The 19852-nt window shown below is 49.7% G+C and overlaps 1 protein-coding gene across 2 annotated transcripts in view; it reads left to right on the plus strand.

Annotated features, from left to right (window-relative positions):
- The first annotated feature begins 1171 nt into the window (after positions 1-1171).
- LITAF (lipopolysaccharide induced TNF factor) overlaps positions 1172-19852 on the plus strand; it is a 41294-nt gene continuing 22613 nt past the window's right edge. The window contains exon 1 of one of the 2 annotated variants that reach the window (XM_032242755.1): positions 1172-1314. The gene's annotated coding sequence lies outside the window, so the exon portion shown is untranslated. Of the gene's footprint in view, positions 1315-1656; positions 1747-19852 lie in introns of those variants that run through there. The other variant, XM_032242754.1, reaches the window with a different exon arrangement.

Below are 19852 nucleotides of genomic sequence, written 5' to 3' on the forward strand. Positions count from 1 at the left end.
TTTCTCTGCGAGATTTTCCCAAGGTGTTATGTCTGCCTAGCGATGGTCTGTGATGTTCTGTTTTAATGTCAGGATAATAACCCTTACATTTGCAAGCCATGAGAATGGAGAATAGCAGAGGTTGGGCATAATGGGAATGGAGAATGGCAGAGGTTGGGCATAATCCAATTTCCTTTATTTATTTATTTAGAGAGAGTGTCTTGCTCTGCGACCCAGGCTAGAGTGCAATGTCTTGATCACAGCTCACTACAACCTCAACCTCCTGAGCTCAAGCAATCCTCCCACGTCAGCCTCCTCAGTAGCAGGCACATGCCTGCTACCAATCCCAGCTAATTAAAAAAAAATTTTTTTTATAGAGATGGAGTCTCACTATGTTGTCCAACCTGGTCTTGAACCCCTGGGCTCAGGCGATCCTCCAGCCTCGGCCTCCCAAAGTGCTGGGTCTACAGGCATGAGCCACCGCACCCGCACCGTTCATGTTTTAAAAGCAATAAAAGGTTGCCCGCACTAATAACATCTACGTGGCAACCTCCTATGTCTGGGAGAACTTTGAAATCCCCTCCATCTTGGTAACTCATCCACAGCTGCGGGCGGCGCGTCAGAGGACATGGCGAAATGTGGCAAGAACTTGGGGCTGGGGACACTTTGCTGCGGGACCCAGGACAAACCACACTCCCTATCTGGGCTTCAGTATCTTGAAGATCTCAGGTTAAAGTCATGGGGTTTGGGCACCGGAGGGGCTCGGAAGCTCCCTGTCCAAAAGGCGTTTGTCTCTGGATGGCCACATCAGGGTTCTGCCCATCTCCCCGCCCTGTGTACTCTCAAAGCCAGGCATGCTTCTTAATTCCCTCTAATGATTTCCCAGAGAGCCTTCTGGATCCAGGCTGCTGTTATCACTGCAGCCGGCCGATGGGGCTCCAAGCAGACGGGCAGATGGCACCCATTTAGGGGCAGATGTGGAAACAGGAGCTACTGATTTCCAGAACTTTCAGTGATGGCTGGGAAAGATCTACGTGGGGCCACCGGCCACCCTGGGGGCACAGAGCCGAGAGGCAGCTGATACGTCTTACCTAACATCTACCCCGTGCTGACACTTCACCCCCGTCTTCCCAGTTAACTCCCAGTCGCTCTTACGAGACGGGGACTGCGATTGCGCCCATTTTGCCGACAGGAAACCGAGCTCAGAGAGTGGGTAACTTGCCCGAAGGCACAGGGAGTGTCTGGGGCTGTCGGGTCGCGTCTGTAGAGTTACAGGAAGAGAAGAGCCGCCCCCCAGAGGGCTGGGAGCGCCCCAGCGCGGGGTCCGGGGTCGAGGTAGGTGGTCCCGCCGCCTGCAAGTGGTGAGGGGGGAGTGGGGAGAGCCGCCAGCGGCATATCCGGAGGGAGGGTCCGGCTGTCGGGGGCGGGGCGGGGGTGCTGGCACCAAAAGGCAGGGGGAGAATCGGAGATGGGGGAGAGAGGGCGGCGCGAGGCGTCTGGCGGGTGAGACTTGGGGCGTCGGGGTGGCGAGCGAGCGGGGTGTGGGGTGGAGCTTGGGGGCGATCAGAGTGAGGCAGGGAAGGGGCCTCGGTCGGGTCTGGGGCCCAGGTGCCGGCCGCGGGGGCGGGAGAAGCCGGAAGCCCGAGCCGGCCGCGCTCCGCCCCGCCGGGTCCAGCCCCCGCCCCCGTCCCCGCCGCCCGGCCCTTTTCCCGGGGCGCCAGCGCTGCCAGCTCAGACCTCCCGGCTCGACAGTCGGCGCGGGCGGCGGTGAGTGCGGCGCGGGCCGGGAGCGGGGCGCGGGGGGCAGCGAGGGACAGCGGGGGGGTCCGTGGCGCCCGCACCTGCCGGGGGTCCCCGGCACCGCACCCTCGGCTAGGGAGCTCCCCGGCGGCGCGGGGCGGGTCGCGGGCATCAAGCGGCGGCGGAGGGCGTGGGGGCCCGGCCGGGGCGGGGTCGGTCCTCCCGGCGCTGGTCGCGGCCGCGTCTCCGGTTGGGTTCAGTTCCTGCGCCCCGGAGTGGCCGGATCGCGCGTGGCGGGGTCGTCTGGCCTCCACCCGAACGCGCGCCCCTTGCGGCCCGCCGCGTCCCCCTCCCCAAGAGGAGGTTTTTCAGAAAAAGGCGCGATTCGCTCTAGTGACTCAGGTTGAGAGTTCCAGAAATACCACCCAGGGCTTCAGAAACAAAAGCAAAACAAAACCCCAACGAATTCCCGAACGCTGTTTGCATACATTTGGCTTCTCCGGGCGCGGGTATCCGCGTTTCTTCGCCCGCCCCCGGGGGTTGCCCGCAAGATCCGGGACGGACACCCGAGGCCCTGGGACATCCTGGGGAGGTGAAACTAGAGAGCGAAGCGGAGCGTGGTCCGCAGGCCCTGCCCCTCCCCGTGGGGTAAGGTGGGCACCCCGCGGGCGCAGGGGTCCTTTCACTGCTCACGGCACCCAGCTCTGGGCCCAGACGCCGCTCACCGTCCACCGCAGGTGCTGGCTAGGTGTTGGTGGGACCAGCTGGTGACTGGTGGCAGAAGTGGACCTCGTTCCTCCCTGCCAAGTTAGGCAAATACCCTCCCCGCCTTGCTTTGCACGTCACTGTGGATCTAAGTGGTCAGTTGGTGGTCTGCCCGAAGCTCTTCGGGATCAGGGTGATAGGAAAAAGGTGTGTGTTCTGGAAGGGCCAGGCATGCTTCAGGGACTAGGCTAGTTGGACCTTCACTGGTTTTCTACTTCCCAAGAGTGGAGTTGATGTCACTGGCTGTTGGACTGGGCAGTGGTCACTGGGAAATCTACAGTTTCTGGAAGCCACGGAGCCTTCCAAGCTCTTACCAATCTTCCCAGAGAGGATAACTCCCTCTTGGCCTAGTGAACTGATGCTGGATCAAAGACCTGAAGCCCAGGTTGGGGTCCTCTTTAAAGTCATGATTTGCGGTAATGTGTGCTTGGCTGCCTCATCTGCCCTCTCACCCCCTGCCTTCTCAGAGTGGCTCTTTTTAGGACTTCCTATTTAGGACTAACCCAGATGCCTGCAGAGAGAAGTGCAAGCTGGTATCTGGAATTCCACCAGTGTTTTGGTTTTATCAGTTGGAGCAGGATCTAGATGGCGTGTGACTTGCTTTACCTGGCATAGAATAACACCCATGTTTCACTTGGCTTTCTTCTCCACCAGCCCTTGCTCTGGGAACTAAATGCGTACCACACTCTCCAAGAAACATTTAATTGTCTATCTACCGTGAGGGAGGTCCATCTTCCCTCTTTCCTGTTACTTGGAGGCATGAATAATAGATGCTTTTATTCACGTTTAAGAAAGTATCTTTGTAATGTTTTCACAGATTAAGTGACTGGGTGATTGATCTAAGTTGTAGGATCAATTTCTTTCTTCCTTTTTTTTTTTTGAGACAGAGTCTTGTTCTGTCACCCAGGCTAGAGTGCAGTGGTGTGATCTTGGCTCACTGCAACCCACCCCCGACCCCGTCGGGGATTCAGGTGATTCTCCTGCCTCAGCCTCCCAAATAGCTGGGATTACAGGCGGGTGCCACCATGCCCAGCTAATTTTTGCATGTTTAGTAGAGACAGGGTTTCGCCATGTTTTTCAGGCTGGTTTCCAACTTCTGACCTCTAGTGATCCACCTGCTTCAGCTTCCCAAAGTGCTGGGATTACAGGCGTAAGCCACCACACCTGGCCAGTTTCTTGTCTCTAAAATTGAAGTAATTCACTGTCTTTGGTGAATACGTTTGTCTTTGTTAGTTCGGTTCCTTTTATGGGCTGGCTGCCGAGAAATAAAGTGCTACCCTTGCCATGTAAAGGATGCAGAAGAAATGGCTCCTGGTCCTGAGGGGTTTACGCAATGGATAGAAAGTAGAAATACACACAGGCGAAAAAGCTCTTGCTTGCTAATGCCCTTGTAACTCCGGAAAGGGCTTGAGACCAGTGGAAAGGAGGCAGCTAAGTGAGAAAAAGTTGTGGAAAAACGGGCCTGGGCACATGTGGCAGAAGGGACATGTGGACATAGTTCAAACAAACAGGAGGGTCTCAGCAGAGCTGTGGAGAAGGTACAGACAAGCCCAGGTGGTTGAAGACAGTAAATGGAAAAATCCACTGAGAGGAAGGAGCTGGAAGGCGTTTCCAGCCTAAGTGAATTTAAACGGTGCATGTTTTGCTGACATTACCCATCCTCACTGCTCAAAGATGTATAATAGCACTTTGAGAATGGGCTGGTGCCTTCCGTGACTGACACTTCTCCCAATGAAGAGGAATTTCCCTAGAGCTACAGCGAGGGTGGAAAAAAGAGGATCTACAAGAGGAAGTCCTGGATTCTTGGCACTGTGACTTGTCCTCTATTTGTTTTCATTTTTATAGCAGTGAAAATAGCCCCATGGGTGAGGCGGTTTCTCAGGTACATACGCTTCTTTAGTTCTGTGACATATCGCTGGCGGGTTTGGCCACCCATAGCCTGTTCTAAACTTGACTGATGCTTACTTGCCTAAGAATTGTTATTTGAGGTCAAGTGGCGTTTTCCAGGGTTCTCATAATTTTATCTTGTTGTTTGAGCCTGTCTTGACTGACACTCTGGAGACAGGTGACCACAGCTTTGAAGTTAATGAACTTGTCCTTTGGCTACAGGTTATTTCAGGAGAATTGTGTAATTTCATACAGCTTAAGGCATGAACACAAGAAAGGAACTATTCTGGAGGATGTATGTGATGGTAATTTCCCTGCTCACCTTGTAGTAGGTAGCAGTTAATATACCAGGATCCAGAGCCCGAGGCTCCAGAGAAAATAACGTTGGAGAATTTAAGCTATTTAGCTCATGGAGCCTTAGAATTAATTGACCGTGTGCCACAGGTAAGTTTAAGAGCTTAATGATGACTTGACTTAACCTTGAATCCATGAGGTTATTCCTAGATGATGCACTGATAGGTCAAATTTTTTTATTTAAAAAAATACTAAAGAAGGTGTGAAAGATAAAGAAGAAAGGCATAATCTCGTAGTGAGAGTGAAACGCCTACCACTGGCTGGCCTTTTCTGGCAGCCTCTGTCTCCTGTCATTATGCCTGCTGTCTATGAAATTGTCATCAGGGTTCATACAATTTTGTATCCTAATGCAGTCTCAGCCTTATTAATGATCGCATTGCACTGTTTGATGAAAAACTGTCATTCATGTGGAAACGGGGGATGTGGTTTCACCAAGAATCCAGAGGAAAATTGCCCACTCTGATTGTGGGGGAGCAGCCTAACTCCCCCGATGGAGTCACTTTCCGTCCCACAAATCACTGTGCTTTGTCGTTACGCTATACTTGAACCTGGCTTTGAGATTGTGGTAACTTTATCTTTGACTTGTGGGACATACCACCCTGCAGAAACAGCCTGAGCTCAGAAGATGGAATTGGCAAACATTTCTCTGAAATATTTCACCCTGAGCTTCTGTACTTCTGCTGAGGTCTACTGAAATTGGAATTTGTTTGGGATCAAATCACCGAAGGCCAATTTCTCGCTTCCTTTCCCAAAGAGAGCTGGTGGTCCGGGTTTCCCCTTTTGTCTAAATCCTTCCTCCTTACCATTTATGGCTTAAGAAGCAACGTTCACCTTGGACATTTACAGGAATAACATGCAGGTTAAATTCTGTGACAGCAAAAACTGCGTTGCAGAATTGGTGTAGTTTAAAACCTGCCAGTCGACGGTCCTTAGTTTAAAACTTTTAAGCAATAGTAAATGTAATAAGTGTGCAATTTGGATAGTTTCTGAGGGTTGATTATAGTCAGGATCCACTTTGGAAATAACGATTTTCTCCGGAGACCCTAAAAGACCAGACCTTTTTGACCCTCGCAGCTGGTTCTCTATCTTGTTTACAAACTAGGCTGTTTTCTTAGGAGACCTGACAATTTGCATGTGAGTGCCCTTCTTTTGCCTAAGGAATCCCTTTTTTATTCTGGGGTCATTTCTGCAATATACATATTCATGGACCTAGCTTAGTGTTTCTTTTTGGAGGCTGGGAGGTGGAGATCGGAGCAGAATTGAATTTTTCTCCTTTTTCTTCCTGGAAGAATTGATCTTCGAGGATTAAGTTGGTGGTTAAAAAGCTGCTTTATCTTTCTGAAGGCCTTGCCCTTTTCTGTGTCGATCTGATACCGAAATGTAGGAAACAGCTCTATACATAGCTTGAGAATATATTTTTAGAAGAGTTTACCACCCACATGTGGCTAAAGCTTTGTGGGGAGTTTTTTTTTTTTCTTTCTTTTTTTCCAGTTGTGAGTGAAATAGATATTTCACTCTATCTTGCTCTTATTTTCAAACCCTTTAAAAAGCCATTGACCATTTTTCTCTTTTATTTTTAGTTGACACGTAATAATCATACACATTTATGGGATAAAGAGTGATATTTTCATACATGTCTCCAATGTGTAATTGATCAAAGGGTAATTGGCATGTTAATCGCCTCAAACACTTATCATTTCTTTGTGTTGTGAACTTTCAGAATTCTCTCTTTGAGTTTTTTGAAAATAAACACTGAATCATCGTTAACCATACTCACCCTACAGTTCTAGGAACAGAAGTCACTCCTCCCACGGAACTGTAACTTTCTATCTATTAGCCAACCTCTCTCTATCCTCTCTTCCCTTCCCCTTTCTAACTTCCAGCAGCCTCAGTTCTTTACCTTCTGTGAGCTCATTTTTGTTGTCCTTCCTTTGTGGAAGTTGTGAAATACTTTTTGAAGGCAGTGCAGGCTTGTGGACAGGCATAAATATGCATTCAGCTGGGCAGAGTTTGGGACGTTCCTTCAAAACCTGTTCTTTTGCTGAAATCCTAGGTATCTTTTTTTTGAGATGGTGTTTTGCTCTTGTTGCCCAGGCTGAAGTGTAATGGTGTGATCGTGGCTCACCGTAACCTCCGCCTCCCGGGTTGAAGTGATTCTCCTGCGTCAGCCTCCTGAGTAACTGGGATTACAGGCATGCACCACCACATCCGGCTAATTTCATATTTTTAATAAAGATGGGGTTTCTCCATGGTGGTTAGACTGGTCTCAAACTCCCAACCTCAGGTGATCCACCCGCCTCGGCCTCCCAAAGTGCTGGGATTACAGGTGTGAGCCACTGTGCCTGGCTTTTTTTTTAAATTAATTTTTCATCTCATCAATTAGAAATATCAGAAACTTTCCCTCCTTAATCTTTGGCATTTAACCAAAATATACTTTATTTATTGATTGATTTTTAAATAGGGTCTTGCTCTGTTGCCCCGGCTGGAGTGCAGTGGCGTGAGCATAGTTCCATGCAGCCTCAGCCCCCCTCCCAGGCTCAACCCATCCTTCCACCTCAGCCACCACACTAATTTTGTGTGTGTGTGTGTGTGTGTGTGTGTGTGTGTGTGTGTAGACAGAGTTTCACCCTGTTGGCCAGGCTGGTCTCCAACTCTTGGAGTCGAGTGGTTCATCCATCGTAGCCTCTCAAAGTGTTGGGGTTACAGGCATGAGCCTCACCCCAAAGCACTCACTGTTTGTTTTTTTAAATTGAACTTGAGTGCTTTGGGGTAAGACCTGCCTATTCCATTTCACCTTATAATTTTTTTTACTCTTGGCCTGCGTAGGGGAGAGGGAAGACTTTCTTTCTGCCTTCTGAAGGTACCATAATTGAGTCTATGAAATAAACTGATGACAGACAGATTACAGATGAAAAGACATACAGATTTATTCCATGCATACATAGTGGAGTCCCACAGAAAGTGGAACTCAAAGCAAGGTCAGATGACTGAAGTTTATATAGTGTGCCTGAGCTACAGAAAAGGAATAGGGGTCTGGGCTTGGTGGCTCATGCCTGTAATCCCAGCATTTGGAGAGGACAAGGCAGGCGGATTACTTGAGCCAAAGAGCTCAAGACCATCCTGGGCAACATGGCAAAACCTTGTCTCTACAGAAAATACAAAAATTGGCCGGGCGCAGTGGCTCACGCCTGTAATCCCAGCACTTTGGGAGGCCGAGGCGGGTGGATCACGAGGTCAAGAGATTGAAACCATCCTGGTCAACATGGTGAAACCCCGTCTCTGCTAAAAAATACAAAAATTATCTGGGTGTGGTGGTGTGTGCCTGTAGTCCCAGCTACTCGGGAGGCTGAGGCAGAAGAATTGCTTGAACCTGGGAGGTGGAGGTTGCAGTGAGCCGAGATCATGCCACTGCACTCTAGCATGGCGCCTGGCAACAGAGCAAGACTGTTTCAAAAAAAAAAGAAAAAAAAAAAAATTAGCCAGGCATGGTGGCTTATGCCTGTAGTCCCAGCCACTCTGGAGGCTGAGGCAGGAGGATCGCTTGAACCTGGGAGGTTGAGGCTGTAGTGAGCTGAGATAGTGCCACTGCACTCCAGCCTGGGTGACAGACCACGACCCTGTCTCAAAAAAAAAAAAAAAAAAAAAAAGGAATAGGGGCTTGGGGCCCCTGGAGAGAGAGGTGATAGGTTATGGAAGGGTGAGGGGAAGAAATGTATGGTGAACACAAGTTGTCTTGTTATGCAGATAAAAAGTCTCTTGGATGATAAAAGGTGTCTCAGAGTAGCCCTGAGAAGAACAGGTAATGGCTTGTGACCAGGTGTCAACCTTCAGTCTCCTCTCCTAAGTTAAGATCTTCCAGCTGGGTACGGTGGCTCATGCCTATAATCCTAGCACGTTGGGAGCCCAAGGAGGATGGATCACGAGGTTAGGAGTTTGAGACCAGCCTGGCCAACATGTTGAAACCCGGTCTCTACTGAAAATACAAATCTTAGCCGGGTGTGGTGGTGGGCACCTATAATCCCAGCTACTTGTGAGGCTGAGGCAGGAGAATTGCTTGAACCTAGGAGGCAGAGGTTGCAGTGAACCGACATCACACCACTGCACCCCAGCCTGGGCCACAGAATGAAACTCCGTCTCAAAAAAAAAAAAAAAAAAAAGATCTTCCCTGGCTGATGAGCTTACTATGATAGTCACTTTCTTTTACATAGATCAAGTTTCTCTTCTTTGAATGCTTGGGACCGGAAATGTTTGAGATTTTGGATTTTTTTCAAATTTTGGAATATTGCATTCTACTTCACTGGTTCAGCGTCTCTAGTCCAAAAATCCCAAATCCAGAATGCTCCAATGAGCATTTCCTTTGAGCATCATGTCTGTGTTCAAAAAGCTTTAGATTGTGGATGTTCACATTTGGGATACTCAACCTGTAGACAAAGGACAGCATTTCAGAGCTACTCCTGTGTATGCAGTTTCTCAGAATAACCAGTTCAAAATATGCCAAAAAAAAAAAATAGATCCTGGCCGGGGTACAGTGGCTCACGCCTGTAACCCCAGCACTTTGGGAGGTCGTGGCGGGCGGATCACGAGATCAGGAGTTCGAGACCAGCCTCAACAACATGGTGAAACCCCATCTCTACTAAAAATACCAAAATTAGCTGGGCGTGGTGATGTATGCTTATAATCCCAGCTACTCAGGAGGCTGAGGCAGGAGAATTGCCTGACCCTGGGAGGCAGAGGTTACAGTGAGCTGAGATGGCGCCACTGCACTCCAGCCTGGGTATTAAAGTGAGACTCTGTCTCAAAAAAAAAAGTAGATCCTGAGGTCATCTATTCTATTCTCCTACAGTCATATTTTGGGGTGGTATGTCCTGAGCCCCAACACCTATTTGACTCATTTATGAGTTCGATCCCTGAAGGTATTTAAACAAACTTTTAATTTTGGCATAATATTTGATTTGCAAGAAAGCTCCGAAGTTAATACAGGAGTTCGTCACCCAGTTCCTGGCTTTCCCTAGTGTTAACATCTTATACATCACGCAGTATATCTGTCAAACTAAGAAACTGATGTGGGTATGTTACTGTTCACCAAACTCTAGACTTAATTTGGAGTTCCCAGTTCTCCCACTGATGTCCTTTTTTTCTGGGCCAGGGTACCACATTGCATTTATTTATTTTATTTTATTATTGAGGTGGAGTCTCGTTCTTGTTGCCCAGGCTAGAGTACAATGGTGCGATCTCAGCTAGCTGCAACCTCCACCTCCAGGGTTCAAGCAATCTGCCTTGGCCTCCCAAGTAGCTGGGATTACAGGCACGCACCACCACACCCACCTGGTTTTTGTATTTTTAGTAAAGATGGGGTTTCGCCATGTTGGTCAGGCTGGTCTTGAACTCCTCATCTCTGGTGATCCACCTGCCTTGGCCTCCCAAAGAGCTGGGATTACAGGCGTGAGCCATTGCGCCCAGCCCCACATTGCGTTTAGTTGTCCTGTCTCCTCAGCCTCCGTGGCTGTGTTAATTTCTCAGCCTTGCTTTGTTTTTCATGACCTTGATACTTTTTAAAGAGTACTGATGAGGGATTCTGTAGAATTTCCCTCAAATCAGGGTTTGCTGATGTTTTTCTCATGATTACACTGGGGTTGTGGGTTCTGGATCCTGGGAGAGGACCAGGGAGGTGAAGTGTCCATCTCATTCTGTCACATTGGAGGGCACGTGATATGCACATGACATTCCTGATGTTAATATCAAGGGAGGGAGTGAAGTAGTAACATCAAGGGAGAGAGTAAAGTATTCCTGATGTTAATTAATATCAAGGTCTGAGAGGGGGTATTTGCTGGGTTTTCTCGCTTAGAGTTTACTCTCTTTCCCTTTTCATTGACTGTTCTTTGAAAGGGAGTTACAGAGTCCAGCCCACAGCCGGGAGAGCAAAGGGAGAGATTAAGTTCCACCTCCTGCCGGGTACCGTGGCTCATGCCTGTAATCCCAGCACTTTTGGAGGCTGAGGCAGGTGGATTGCTTGAACCCACGAGTTTAAGAACAGCCTGGACAACATAGTGAGACCTCCGTCTCTACGGAAAGTTTAAAAAAATCGCTAGGCGTGGTGGCGCGTACCTGTAGTCCCGGCTACTCAGGAGGGTGAGGTGGGAGGATTGCTTGAGCCCAGGAGTTCAAGTCTGCAATGAGTTCTGATCAAGCCACTGCAATCCAGCCTGGAAGGAGTGGAATGAGCAAGACCCCATCTCTCCAAAAACTAGAAATGTAGCTGGGCTTGTTGATGGGCACCTGCAGTGACAGCTACTTGGGAGGCTGAGGTAGGAGGATTGCTTCAGCCCAGGAGGGCGGGGATACAGTAAGCTATGATGGCACCACTGCACTGTAGCCTGGGTGACAAAGTGAAACTCTGTCTCAAAAAATAAAATAAAATTGCATCTCCTGGAAGGGGAGTATCTACGCATATTATTTGGAATTTGTAAGTGACGAAGATTTGTGTTGTCTTACTTAAAAAATGGACACTTCTGGCCGGGTGCGATGGCTTACACCTATAATCCTAGCACTTCGGGAGGCTGAGGCCGGCTCATCACTTTAGGTCAGGAGTTTGAGACCAGCTTGACCAACATGGGGAAACCCTGTCTTTACTAAAAGTACAAAAATTAGCTGGGCGTGGTGGCGAGCGCCTGTAATAGCTGCTTGGGAGGCTGATGCAGGGGAATCACTTGAACCTGGGAAGCTGAGGTTGCAGTGAGCCAAGATAGAGTCATTGTACTCCAGCCTGGGTGACAGAGCGAGACTCTGTATCAAAAAAAAAGATACTTCTAATGAGCTGATGCCAGAGATACCCCAGTCATGGATGGGATAGATGTACCGGGTGGGCACAGGAGGCTTCAGCTCTGCAAGGATGTCAATTGTGCATATCTTTCCCAAGGCCTGGTGGAGAAATATAGACCTTATCACTTCCCCTGGGGGGTGGTAATGTAATATGGTCCAGTTAGGGAAATATTAATAGAACCTAACTTGCAGACAGGAAGCAATTAGGATACAGGAGGAAGGCATATGTCATCAAGGGCTAGATCATGTGGTGTCCGCCAGGGGATGTGAAACAGCCCTGAAACGCGTGTAGCAGGTAATGTCCGCCGCCACCCCGTTCCCACGATACCCGTAAGTCTTGCTAAAGGCAAGATTGCTGTTTTCTGGAATTTTCAAAGACACGACAGTTAGACTACCTGTAGTCATCTGGAATTTGGTCAGAACGAAGGAAGTAAGCAAATAAAAGACTCCCAAATGAGGTAGATATTTATCACCAGAGCAGATGGCTTGCCCTGTTTACCTCACTCAGAGGAGGCGCCCAAGGAAACTGTTAACTCTTACTTTACACTGAATTCTTGCACACTGGGTTCTGCTGGTGTCCAAGTCCTCAGAGGCTTTGAAGCAACAAATCGTGGTGGTGGGATGGAGCTGCCATCAGCCCCGTGTTGAACTCTTCTTACCCTGGGACAAGGCAGAACCACAGATGTAGATACAAGCATTTTATTTCTCCTTTCCTTTCCATTTTTCCTTTTCTTCCTTTCTTTTTTTTTTTTTTTTTTGTCAGTTTGTAAGCAGAGAGGAATATGGGATCGATTTAATTAATTAATTTAGAGACAGAGTCTTGCTCTGTCGCCCAGGCCGGAGAGCAGTGGTGCGATCTCAGCTCATTGTAACCTCCGTCTCCCAGGTTCAAGCAATTCTCCTGCCTCAGCCTCCAAAGTCGCTGGGACTACAGGCATATACCACCACCATGCCCATCTAATTTTTGTATTTTTTGTAGAGATGGGGTTTCACTTTGTTGGCCAGGCTGGTCTCGAACTCCTGACCTCAAGTGATTCACCTGCCTTGGTGTCCCAAAGCGTTGGGATTACAGGTGTGAGCCACCACACATGGTCAGGATCGATTTTAGAAAAAGATTAAGTCTGGGTGCAGTGGCTTATGCCTGTAATCCCAGCGCTTTTGGGAAGATCACTTGAGGCCAGCCTGGGCAACATAGTGAGATCCCATCTCTACAAAAATTTAAAAGGTAAAAAACTAGCTAGTCATGATGGTGTGTGCCTGGAGTCCCAGTTGCTTGCGAGGCTGAAGTGGGAGGATCACTCGGTCGCAGGAGTTCGAGGCTGCAGTGAGCTATGATGGCGCCACTGCACTGCAGCCTCGGCAACAAAGTGAGACCCTGATTGTAAAACAGAATTCAATTTAAGAAAGAAAAAAGAAAAGATAAAGGTTAAGTTTTTTTCAGGGGGATGTTTACAGAGGCTGTGGGTCAGGGTTATGCAACACCAGAAGTTATGGAGACTGGGGTTTTATTGTGTTCTCGGGAGAAGACACCCTTGACTGTGGGCTGTGAGTCCTTTGATGTGTGTTACGCTGACGACAGCTTGTTGGGGTGACTTCTGTGGTGGGTGGCTCTCTTGGAATTCTAGGTTTTGAAGCTTATATTTAGACTCTGAACTTTCCTTCTTGGCAGGAGTTGAGGGGGGTTTTCAAGTTGCTCTTGGACTGCTGGTTTTTGAAACAGAAACCCCATTTGTGGGGTCCCTCATAAACCCAGGCGCTGGCGCCCACCTCATGGTGTGAAGTCTCCTGTAATACGCCCTCTCTCTCCGGGCCCTCCGTGCTCATCTGCCCCACGGGACACAGGTGCACAGCTTCTGGGTGTCCATCCACGTTGGACCCAGATCTGCACCCTTGGCGTGGTGCGTGCCTGTAGTCCCAGCTACTCAGGGGGCTGACGCATGAGAATTGCTTAAACCCGGGAGGCAGAGGTGGCAGTGAGCCAGGATTGCACCACTGCACACCAGATTGGGTGACAGAATGAGACCCTGTCTCAAAAAGAAAAAAGAGCTTTAGATGTGCAGAAAATTAGTACAATTAATACAGAGAGGTCCATACGCAGTCACCCAGTGTCTGCTTCACTTCGGGACATTGGCGGCAACTGAGTCTCTGACACCACAGCGTTACCGTTTACCAAACTCCAGGCTTTATTTGGATGTTGCCAGTTTTTCCAACTACGCTTTTTCTGTGCTGGGGTTTGTTTCTTTTGAGATGGAGTCTCGCTCTGCCACCCAGGCTGGAGTGCAGTGGTGCGATCTCGGCTCACTGCAACCTCCGCCTCCCAGGTTCAAGTGATTCTCTCTCCTGAGTAGCTGGGATGACAGGTGCGTGCCACCATGCCTGGCTAATTTTTGTATTTTTAGTAGAGCCGGGGTTTCACCATGTTGGTCAGGCTGATCTCGAACTCCTGACCTCGTGATCTGCCCACCTCGGACTCCCAGAGTGGTGGGATTACAGGCGTGCGCCACCGCTTCCGGCCCTCTGTGCTGGTTCTGTGTTGTATTTAGTTGTCACCTCTCTATTCATTCTCCTCTGGTCTCTGACAGTTTCTTGGACTTTCTTTCTTGTTTTCTGTGACCTTGACAGTTTTGAGGAGTGCTGGCCCGGTACCCTGTGGCAGGTTTTCTCATGACTACGTGGGGCCGTGGGTTTGGGGGCAGAAGGCTACAGAGGCCCTCTCGCCTCATCCCATCAGCAGCTGTGTGATGTCATGTGACTTCTCGCCCGATCATATGTCTGTGTGTGGTTTTAGCTGCATCTCCCTGCTTTTGAAGAGGACTGCAGCATCTTCTCATGCATGAGGACTCGGGGGAGGACTCAGTCTAGGGGAGGACTGTGGTCAGTTTGATGCATTTGAGGTTGAGGGGTGGGGCAGCCACAGGCTCTTGTGCAGACCCTCCATCCCTGGGGAACAGGACGGGAACAGGAAGTGTCTTGACAGGGAGGGTGGACTTGGAGGAGAGGCAGGTCACTGGGGGGGCGAAGGACCCAGGCTAAGGCAGGAGGGGCATTTTGCTTTGATTTTTTTGTTTATTTATTTATTTGTTTATTTTTGAGATAGGGTCTTGCTCTTTCACCCAGGCAGGAGTATAGTGGCGTGATCACAGCTCACTGCAGCCTCAAACTCCTGGGCTCAAGTGACTCTCCCACCTCAGCCCTGTGAGTAGCTGGGACTACAGGTATGCACCAGCATATCCTGCTAATTTTTTTTTTTTTTTTGATGGAGTCTCGCTCTGTTGCCTAGGCTGGAGTGCAGTGCTGCGATCTCGACTCGCTGCAACCTCGCCTTCCCAGGTTCAAGCAATTCTCTTGTCTCAGCCTCCCCAGTAGCCGGGACTACAGGTGCACACCACCGTGCCTGGCTAATTTTTGTATTTTTAGTAGAGATGGGGTTTCACCATATTGGTCAGGCTGGTCTCGAACTCCTGACCTCAGAAGATCCACCCGCCTCTGCCTCCAAAGTACTGGGATTACAGGCGTGAGCCACCACACCCAGATGTTCTTTTATTTTTTAAAGACGGGGTTTCACCATGTTGGTCAGGCTGGTCTTGAACTCCCGACTTCAGGTGATCCGCCTGCCTTGGCCTCCAAAGTGCTAGGATTATAGGCGTGAGCTATCACGCCCAGCTGCTGTTTTTTTTTTCTTTTTTTTTTTTTAAAGAGACAGTTTTGCCATTTTGCTCAGGCTGGTCTTGAACTCTTGGATTGAAATGATCTTCCTGCCTCACCTCCCAGAGTGCTGGGACTACACGTGTGAGTCACCGTGCCTGGAAAGATTAAACCATTTAGGAGACCTCAGGAAAGGAGCCAGCCAAGAGGGCATGATTGGCAGGAGGGGACATTGTCTTGACACTGTCCCTCCCAGAGACCACAGGACCCGCCCCCTCCTAGGGCTGGCCACATTCACCAGCTTAAAGAGAAGTCTGAGCCAGAGGAGGAAGGGTGCTTCTGAGCCCAGGGTAGGCGGACAGATGCCTGGGATAAGGTGGAAGGTTGAGGGGGACGGATCTCGGCCTGGTGCCTCCCACTGTGGGAAGGGGAAGGTGCGCATTGAGAGTTTACAGAGCCAGTGGGGAATCTGGGCAACCCAGCTATGAGACTGGATGGATTGAGTTTTTTTTTTTTTTTTTTGTATTTTTAGTAGAGACGGGGTTTCACCATGTTGGCCAGGATGGTCTCGATCTCTTCACCTCGTGATCTGCCCGCCTTGGCCTCCCAAAGTGCTGGGATTACAGGCGTGAGCCACCGCACCCGGCCTGGATTGAGTTTTTTAACGCATCACCCTGAACTCAGTGGCCTACATAACATGAATGTAGTATCTTCCAGTTCTGAAGTCCACAGTGGGCCTCACCAGATTAAAATCAGTGTGTCTGCTGAGCACAGTGGCTCATGCCTGCAATTCCAGCACTTTGGGAGGCCGAGGTAGACATATTACTTGAGGTCAAGAGTTTGAGACCAGCCTGGCCAACATGGTGAAACTCCATCTCTACCAAAAATACAAAAGTTAACTGGGCATGGTGGCGGGTGCCTGTAATCCCAGCTACTTGGAAGGCTGCGGCAGGAGAATCTCTTGACTCCGGGAGGCGGAGGCTGCAGTGAACTGAGATCACGCCACTATACTCCAGCCTGGGCAACAGAATGAGACTTGGTCTCAACAACAACAAAAATCAGTGTCCGCTGGGCTGCGCTCCTGAGGCTTCAGGGGAAAATCCACTGTCTTGCCTTTCCGAGCTTCTAGAGGCTGCCTGCATTTCTTGGCTTGTGGCCCCTTCCTACCCCTTCAAAGCCAACAGCTTCTTCTGCATTTAAAGCCGACAGACGTCTTGCTCTGTTGCCCAGGCTGGAGTGCAGTGGTACAGCCACGGCTCGCTGCAGCCTTCACCCCCCAGACTGAAGCATCCTTCCTCCTCAGCCTCCCAAGTAGCTGGGACATAGTGTGTGCTGTCACACCCGGATAATCTTTGTAATTTTTGTGGTGATGAGGTCTCTCTATGTGGCCAGGGCTGGTCTCGAACCCCTCTGCCTTTCTCTTATAAGGCCGTTTGTGATTACACTGGGCCTTTCTGGTTAATCCAGAATAACCCCCTCATCTCAAGATCCTTAATCACATAGGCAAAGTCTCTCTTTACCACCTAAGGTCACATATTCAGAGCTTCCAGGGATCAGGCTGTGAACAGTTTCGGGGAGCATTATTCTGTCTACCACACTGGGGGTAGGGGTGGGAAGGTCAGACTGTAGGGGATTTAGCCAAACAAGTGAATGTCTACCTGTGAAGCCATGGAGGTAGTGGGTACAGAACAGGCCCCTGTGGTGTAATGAGGTCTGTGCCTGGGTCCTCGTGCCTCTCGCAGTGAAGCCTTGGTGTGATTGTGGGCAAGTCACCCCCTCCCTGGTTTTAATCTCCTCTGTAATGACAGCTACGCTTTTATATAATAATAATCTGCATACCCAATGTTCTGGGTGTATTTTGGTCACTACATTCTCACAGCAGTCCTCTGAAGTATAAGTACTATTGTTGGCCCATTTTCCAGATGAGGAAACCTGAGAGACATTTGGCAACTCACCCCAGTTTGCACAGCCTAGCAGGCAGAGTTGGGATTTGAACCAAGGAGGCTGGGTCTTAGAGTTTCTGCTCTTAAAGACTTGGCCTGCCTTAGAATTCCACCATCTTAACTTTTTTTTTTTTTTTTTTGAGATAAGGTCTCTCTCGGTTGCCCAGGTTGGAGTGCAATGGCACGATCTCAGCTCACTGTAACCTCCACCTCTCAGGTTCAAGCAATTCTCCTGCCTCAGCCTCCCAAGTAGCTGGAATTACAGACATGCACCATCACGCCCAAATAATTTTTGTATTTTTAGTTGAGACGGAGTTTTGCCATGTTGGCCAGGCTGGTCTTGGACTCCTGACCTCAAGTGATCCACCTGCCTCGGCCTCCCAGAGTGCTGGGATGACAGGCGTGAGCCACTGCGCCCCACCCCATTGTCACCTTTCTTTTAGCCCCTTTCATTCCCCTGTTCATACCCTGCCTGTTGACCATCATCTGTGTCTTCTCTTCACTCTGAGTAACTGTTGGGTATTCAGTGGGCCAGGCTGTAGTCCCTGCCATTCTTGCTGGTCCCTGGGTTATGGGTGACTCCGTGACTCTTGTGAATAACAGGGGGGCACACAGAGGTGTTTCTGAAATTTCCATATGTTAAATTTTCTTGGTGTAATCCCAGCACTTTGGGAGGCCAAGGCAAGAGGATCACTTGAAGCCAGGAGTTCGAGACCAGCCTAGGGGACGTGGCAAGGCTTCATTTCTACAGAAAAAAAAAAAACAAACAAACTATTAGCTGGGCATGGTGGTACATGTGTGTAATCCCAGCTGCTTGGGAGGCTGAGGCAGGAGAATCGCTTGAACCTGGGAGGTGCTTGGGAGGCTGAGGCAGGAGAATCGCTTGAACCCGGGAGGTGCTTGGGAGGCTGAGGCAGGAGAATCGCTTGAACCCGGGAGGCAGAGGTTTCGGTGAGCCGGGATCACGCCATTGCACTCCAGCTTGGGCAACAAGATTGAAACTCCATCTTAAAAAGAAAAAAATTAAAAGTTAGCCAGGAATGGTAGCATATGCCTGTAATCCCAGGTACTCAGGATGCTGACGTGGGAGGATGGCTTGGGCCCAGGAGTTTGAGGCTGCAGTGAGCTATGATGGCACCACTGCACTCTAGCCTGCGCAGTAGAGTGATACTTCTGCTAAAAACATGAAATGTATCTTGGACACAAGGCAGAGATGTCTAGCCTGTATTATCTCTGAGCTCAGCCTCAGTTTCCCCATCAGGCAAATTCCTGATGGGATTCTGCTTGGAAGCCCCATGTCCTGTTCATTTGCTTAAGGGCAGTTCTCAGCCTTGGGCCCTGTTCGTCCTCCTCCCTCCTCCTTCCCTTTTGGGCCCTGCCTGCCTGTTGGCCGTTTCACCGGAAAGGGATGGGGTCAGGGAGGAAAAAGGCCCTGAGACTCCTTTGATGAGGGTGTCCCTTCAGTGTCACAAGCTAGCACTGACGGTAGAGCCACTTGCATGGTGGTAACTCCGTGTCCCCTTTCCTCTGCACACCTGTTGGCTGGAGCTGTTGATGTTGTGACATCTTTGGGTACCAGCAAGATAGAGGCTCAGAATCTGCTTGATACCCATGAAAAAGGCCAGTGTCATTTCTGGAGAGTACATGATACCTTATCCCCATTGAACAAACAGCTTTAGGGCCACCCCAAGGACCAGGTGGTGAGTGTGGAGTGACAGGGATTTCTGAGTTTGATGGGGTGGGGACACTGGGGAGCCTGCTCGTGACTCAAGGTTCTGAATGGATAGTACAGTGGAAAGAACTACCCCCTCTCTCTTTTTTGTTTTTGAGACAGGGTCTGGCTCTGTTGTCCAGGCTGGAGTGCGGTGGTGCAAACATGGCTCACTGCAACCTCTGCCTCCCAGGCTCAGCTGGTCCTCCTCACTGAGCTTCGTAAGTAGCTGGGACTGCAGGTGCATACCACCAGTCTGGGCTAATTTTTATATTTTTTGTAGAGATGGGGTCTCACTGTGTTGCCCATGCTGGTCTCGAACTCCTGGACTCACGCCTTCCTCCCGCCTTGGCCTCCCAAAGTGCTGAGATTACAGGTGTGAGCCACCATGTCCTGCTGGAACTGCCTTTTTTTTTTTTTTTTTTTTTTTTTTTTTTGTGATGGATTCTCACTCTGTCATCCAGGCTGGAGCGCAGTGGCATGATCTCCGCTCATTGCAGCCTCCACTTTCTGGGTTGAAGCACTTCTCCTGCCTCAGCCTCCTGAGTAGCTGGGATTATAGGGATGAGCCATGACACGTGGGTAATTTTTGTATTTTTAGTGGAAACTAAAACACATTGCACCATCTTGGCCAGGCTGGTCTTGAACTTCTGATCTCAAGGGATCTGCCGCCTCAGCCTCCCAAAGTGCTGGGATTACAGACATGAGCCACCGCTCCCAGCCTGGATCTACCCTCTGGACATCCTTCCATAGCCAGAACCAGGACTGGAATGGATGCTGGCCCAAGCAAGGGGTCCCTTCTGTTGAGTGATGATTCTAGCAGTGCCATAAACTTGCACCAAGGAGAAAAAAAATGAACCAGTCTCGAGGTTTGGAGACCGCGGCAGATTTTCTTTCTGACTTCATCTTGTCTGTGTGCGCACGCCCCCACACTTCCCTTTAAAACCTCTGACCACCCACTTTGTGTGTGTGTGTGTGTGTGTGTGTGTGTGTGTGTGTGTGTGTGTGT

Source organism: Sapajus apella, unplaced genomic scaffold (assembly GCF_009761245.1).
Source record: "Sapajus apella isolate SASKATOON/1434 unplaced genomic scaffold, GSC_monkey_1.0 scaffold51, whole genome shotgun sequence".
Lineage (NCBI taxonomy): Eukaryota > Metazoa > Chordata > Mammalia > Primates > Cebidae > Sapajus > Sapajus apella.